Here is a 6,000-nt window from a genome sequence, read left to right on the forward strand (position 1 = left end):
TGAAACAACAACACAGTCCATTTCGTTTATATCAAACACTGTTCTTTTCTGACTTTAGGTCTTTAATAAGACACATTTTACAGTTCAAAATTTAATATACTACAATGTAATGTTGAACATTTTTTCGGAATCTTCCGAACATATCTGGAATATATGTAAAAAAAAAAACAAAAAAAAAACTATGGTCGAAGCAGGGATCGAACCCACGACCCTTGGCATGCAAGTCGGACGTAGCAACCACTGCTCCACGGTGCCAAACTAAATGTTTGTTTCTGTTGAATAAACTTTGTTTATTCGGTTCGTGGGCGCCGCAAGCTATGCTATATAAATATAACTTATATGGATATTTATCTATTGACGACCATAACAGGTACATAGCTCAGTGGTTAGTGTGTTGGCTTACAAAGTGCATGGTCCGCGGTTCGATTCTCCGTCCAGGCGAAAGGTAAAAAAAATTTTTAAATTTATAAAATCGTATAATTTCTTCTACATTGTTGGTATCACAGGAAAAGGTGTTAAGAACTAAAAAACATCGTGGATGTGAGAAAGATGTGAGGGAAAATACAATTAGCAAGAAAACAATGTTTTTTTTTTGAGTTTGTCCTAATGAAATTGTTTTTACATCCTGGAAAAGAATAAACGTTTATCACAAAAAGTATATACTTTTCTCCCAAATACACTTCCTTACAGCGAAAAGCAAATGAGAAACGAACTTTGTTTGTCTAAAATTTCGTTTGGGAGGAAAGAATTATTTTTTTGCGTGTACAACATGTTTCACTAATTATCACAAAAATGTTCTGTTTTTTTCCTACTCTTTACAGGTGAGTACTATGTAGTGGTGTGCGCGTGATTGAAATTTCACTCACGCACATTCACAAAGCAATGTGTTTAGTCACGCACACTCACGCACGATACGTGTGGTAGCCAATCCCACTCACGTACATTCGCGAAATGAAAACCAGTACTAACGCACGAACTCACGCTCACGCACGATTCACGACAATTCTCGTGATTCACGAGACTCATGACATTTTCCAAACGGAAATCAACAAAGGTAACAAAATCCAAAGATATAATATAATTCGAGAGCAAAATTAATTTCAGTTAACATACGAGTATGAATTAAATCTTGATTTTTTTTCGTGAGCGTGATTTTGCAGAAAATTTATTCATGCAAATCATGAACTGATTTTATTTCTCACGCACGACATATTTATTTTAGTCCCATTCATGAGAGTTGCTTTGGATTTTGTTCACGATTCACGTGATTCACGCGTGAATTTCGTATCACGTGCACACCTCTAGTACTATGCTCGATTTTCGTGATGAAAACCAGTTGTTTTGGCATTTACGTTTAGAAAGACGAAATGCTACGCTCTCAATGCCCTGTATTAAATTCAAGATGTAATAACTAAACATATAATTGTCACCATATATACTTTGGAAATCCGAATACAATTTCAGCCTTATACGATGCATTCAATAAAACTGAAAAGAAGATCGATAAATTGTGTACTTTATTCGCCGTTCGCACAACGATTGTATTGTTGTTGGTACACAAAAAAAAATTATCACCGATTTTTTTCAATTAAACACTTAATTGAATTTGGAAACGGATTCAATTAATATGTTAATTGATTCAATTAATTATTTAATCTAATCGGAATAAAAACCAATTAAAAAATGATTGATATTTGTTACGTTTCCAATTAAAATATTAATTGATCCAATCAATTTGTTAATCAATTCGGAAAAATTTTCAATTACAAACGTGATTGAAAATTTTTCCGTTTCCAATTACACATGTGATTGATCCAATCACCTTTGTGAATAATTTTGAGAGATGGAGAGAGCGAGAAGAGAACAAGAGAATGGGTATTTATTCAACAACGTATGATGGAGAGATCAGTCTGTGGAATTAACTCGTACTGAACGGTTGGGTTTTTGTTTTTCGCGTAAATTGTCTGTCTGCTGCGTTCGAAATGTGTGCATAAATATTTTGAACGCAACAACAAATCATACACAGAAAAAAATTTCCATCGTTAAACTAACTCTAAATTTAACTTATTTTTATTGGAATAAATTTATTTGCTAGTAGTTAAATTTTATTATTTTTATCGAAATTTTCCACAGCTTAATGAAATCTTACTTTTTTTAAGTGTCTCAAATGTCTCAAAACTTTTATGAACTAAACGTGAGTATAAAGTTCAATGACCGTACACATAAGTTCAATATGAACTAAAGCAAAAGAAGATTTTCGTACGATTCCCAAAAATAGTAAGAATGAACTACTGTATGATTAAAATGGTCATGATTTGGCTCCAATGATTTTCTTCTTTACTTTTAGTGAATATTTTCTTCTATTAGGGGGTGTAATTTCGTGAACTGCAGTTAAAAAGTACAACAGGGCATTAAAATGTTCTGGTTTTAATAACGCTTTGTGGAAATCTCAAAATGTGGAGCAAAATTTAGTTCAATTTTCGTGCGAGGTAGTTCATTCTTCCTATATAACAGTTCACTTTTTTTCGGTGTAGCAAAGGGTTGAAATAAATAAAGTGTGCAACAACAAATGGTCACGGTTTAAAAAATATATGGCAGAACTCATTTGAAATTACCTCTGTTTGTGTTTTGTGGTATTGTAAAAATGGAAAACAATCTACGTTTATTGAAGGTAAGCAATTGAGAAATGTGAATACCGTTTTCCATTTAAGCCTGTTTATAATAAACGGATTAAAATAATATATTTTTTATTCACTTCTTTTAGTGAGCAATTCTATTTCGTGAAATTGACCAATCAATCCCATCAACTCCATCATTTTATCAAATATATAAGAATATGTTTGTAATCTTTTAAAATTGTAATTTTTTCACTCCTAGTTTTCTTAAAACCAAGAGCGGTATGGGTTTGTTGGAAGATTCACCTTGAAGTTGCGAAGTAGCGTTGGCATTAAACTGTATTTTTGTTTTACCTACACCCTCACAAAAAATCGCTTCTGTAACATATACTCCCAAACATATTTTGTTTCAAGCATATACATTTTTGGGTATTGCCCAAACATTTATATGTTTGATCTCTACCAATATATAATATGTTTGAAAGCATATTGGTCTAAACAATATATGTTTGAGTAGTCTAAGTTCCAAACATTTTGTATTTTTGCATCCAAATTCAATAATGTTGTCTTCCGAAAAACAATATGTTATTATGTGACCATATAATATGTTTGGAAACATTTTGCACCCAAAAATATTATACGCTTAAAAAAAATTCTCCCAAACAATATTGTGCTCAAAATTTTATTTATTTATTTATTTATATATTTACAATCATAATGAATTATGAAAATAAACAGGTAATATAGGTGCTAACAACATAGGTTTTCGACCTGAATGCTCAAAATTTTGTTTCTGCCCAATTGTATATTCCCCGACATCTTTCTCACTTCCACGAGATTTTTTAGTTCTTAGCACCTTTTTCTGTAATACAAACATTGTAGAAGAAATTATTCAATTTTATGATTTGTTTTTTTTTTTTTTATTTTAATTTTACCTTTTGCCGCACGGGGATTCGAACAGCGGACCGCACAGTTTGTAAGGATCAAAGAAGTCGCTGATCAATTGCCCAAGGGAAAATAAAATGTTAATTTTGTAATAACAAGCAACAACGACCAACTTAATTCAATATCGCTCCCTGTTAAATAGCGCTCCAAGCTACTAAACACATATATGTTTATAGGCTATTTCTAAATTAATATATGTTTGCATTCAAGCATATTATATTTACAAACATTTTATGTCCCAAACATAATATGTTCTAACATATTAACATATATGTCCCAAACATGTTGTGCTAGTTTATGAACATTATATGCTTGCACTCAAAAATATTGTGTTTAAAAATTTGTGTTCCAAACATATAATGTTTATAGCCAAACATATGAAAAACAGTCTTTTTCAACCGTGTACCTTTTTCAGTTTGAACCCAAGTAGAGAACAGTATATCTGATATATAAACTAATGATCTGAATTATGTAATGATAAAAAAGTTATTTCTTTTGGATTTAAAAATATGAAAAATATCCGAAAATAATAAAAATATGTATTTTCCGTTTATACACTGAAAAAACAGTGAACCCACCAGGAAGAAAAATTTCGGTTAATTTTAGAAAATTTTGAATATTTTTAGAAAATTTTAACTAAACAGTATAACAAACGCTGGCATCACGCCGATGTCATAAAAATAAGTAAATATTTTTCGACAAATTCAAGCAAATTTATTAGACATAATTAATTTTTTTTACTTGTTAAAGAAAATTTTGTAGTTTGAAGGAAAAAATTGGAGTTCATTTGTAGTAAAATGTACAAATTTAAAGAAATATTGAACTATTTTGTGGAAGACACGAATTTCTTTCCTTCATTTGTGTATATTTTTTTCCCCGGCTTTAGTTATTTTATCTACCGTACACAAAAAATTATTAGAGTAGAGGAAACTTTCTCCAAACATAATAATTCTATGAACTAAACGAAAGTTAAATTGGCTTTAGTGAAATAGAGAGTTCACTATTTTTTGAGTGTATTTTTTTATTTCCAGAGTTTGCAAAGTATCATCAATATAATACCAAATATTTCTTTGCTTTGCGTTATTTTGTCTTTGATTGGTTCAAATTTTAATAGACGATTTCAATATGTGGATATTTTTGAAAGGAATTGTTACTAAAATTAAATTACCGAGCTCCTTAATACACCTTTTTATGCTAAAAGACTACAACTGCAAAAGAAGATTATAAATCTGCAACCTGGAACTAAGAATTGCACTTGATATTCTATGCAGGTAATGGTTAACTAAATTAACTTTTAATTGGAGAAAATTAAGTTCTTATTATTCTGTTTACTTTCAGGAAAAAACTAATTTAGCTTACAGGATGCTGATTTATTTTAAATCTAGGCGCATCTACATATTAAAAGGAACATGCTGACATCGTTAATATGATAAGGAAGAAAATGATTTAAAGGTATAGTTTATTTTTTTAACCCTTTAGTTGTTATTGATCATAATTGTATGTCTAAGTTATGTTAGAACAATACACACAAATAACAAAAACCAAATTCTTTAGTCTATAGCATAATTCAGAAAAATAAAATATTGAAGATTTTTTTATAAGAAACGCATATTTTCTTTTATTTCAAATAAAACTAAATAAGATTTTGGGGGAGCAATATATACATTTTTTGAATGAAATTTATTGCCAATATCAATTATTAATTTAATTGAATCAATCAAATAGGTGATTGATTTTTGTCGCGAAATTAATTAAAATTTTAATTGATTCAATTAAAACTGTAATTTAATTTTATGTCAAAAACCAATCACTTTTTAATTGATTCAATCACAAAATTAATTGATTCCGTAACAAAATTCAATTAAGTATTTAATTCAAAATCGTGTTGGTTTTCAATCAAAATGGGTGATTTATACTATCATTTCTGTGATTGACGACATTTCAATTAAAAAATGATTGAATCCGCGATTTTCGTGATTTGTAATGGACTACGACGGCATTTCCATTATTTATGATTATTTTTTTAAAATAATTTTTTTCTCTAAATTGTCCTCTATATATATATATATATATTTTTTTTTTTTTTTGATTATAACCTGTTTACAAATTGCTTTCTGTTTATGTTCTTGGAAAATCTTCTGTTTGAATTGGTACAGACATTTTAACGTAAATCAATTTTTTTATCGCATGCGATTTTTTTTCTGATGGGTTATCGATTTCGTTGGCGATGTCTTTGACATAATCAAGATTTCCTGTCTCTCTAATACAGTCTGAATTTTCCTTCTTGCCCGAAAGTTCATCGAGTAAAGATCTGCATTCTATAGACGCGCATCACAATTTCCAAAAAGGTAAATTACTTTTTGCCACCGATTTTAGAATTGTTACTAAACTTTACTCTGAATTAGGCAAAGGTACCGAAAATTATCTCCAGCATTGTGCT

Source organism: Haematobia irritans, chromosome 3 (genome assembly GCF_050003625.1).
Source record: "Haematobia irritans isolate KBUSLIRL chromosome 3, ASM5000362v1, whole genome shotgun sequence".
NCBI classification, from domain to species: Eukaryota; Metazoa; Arthropoda; class Insecta; order Diptera; family Muscidae; genus Haematobia; species Haematobia irritans.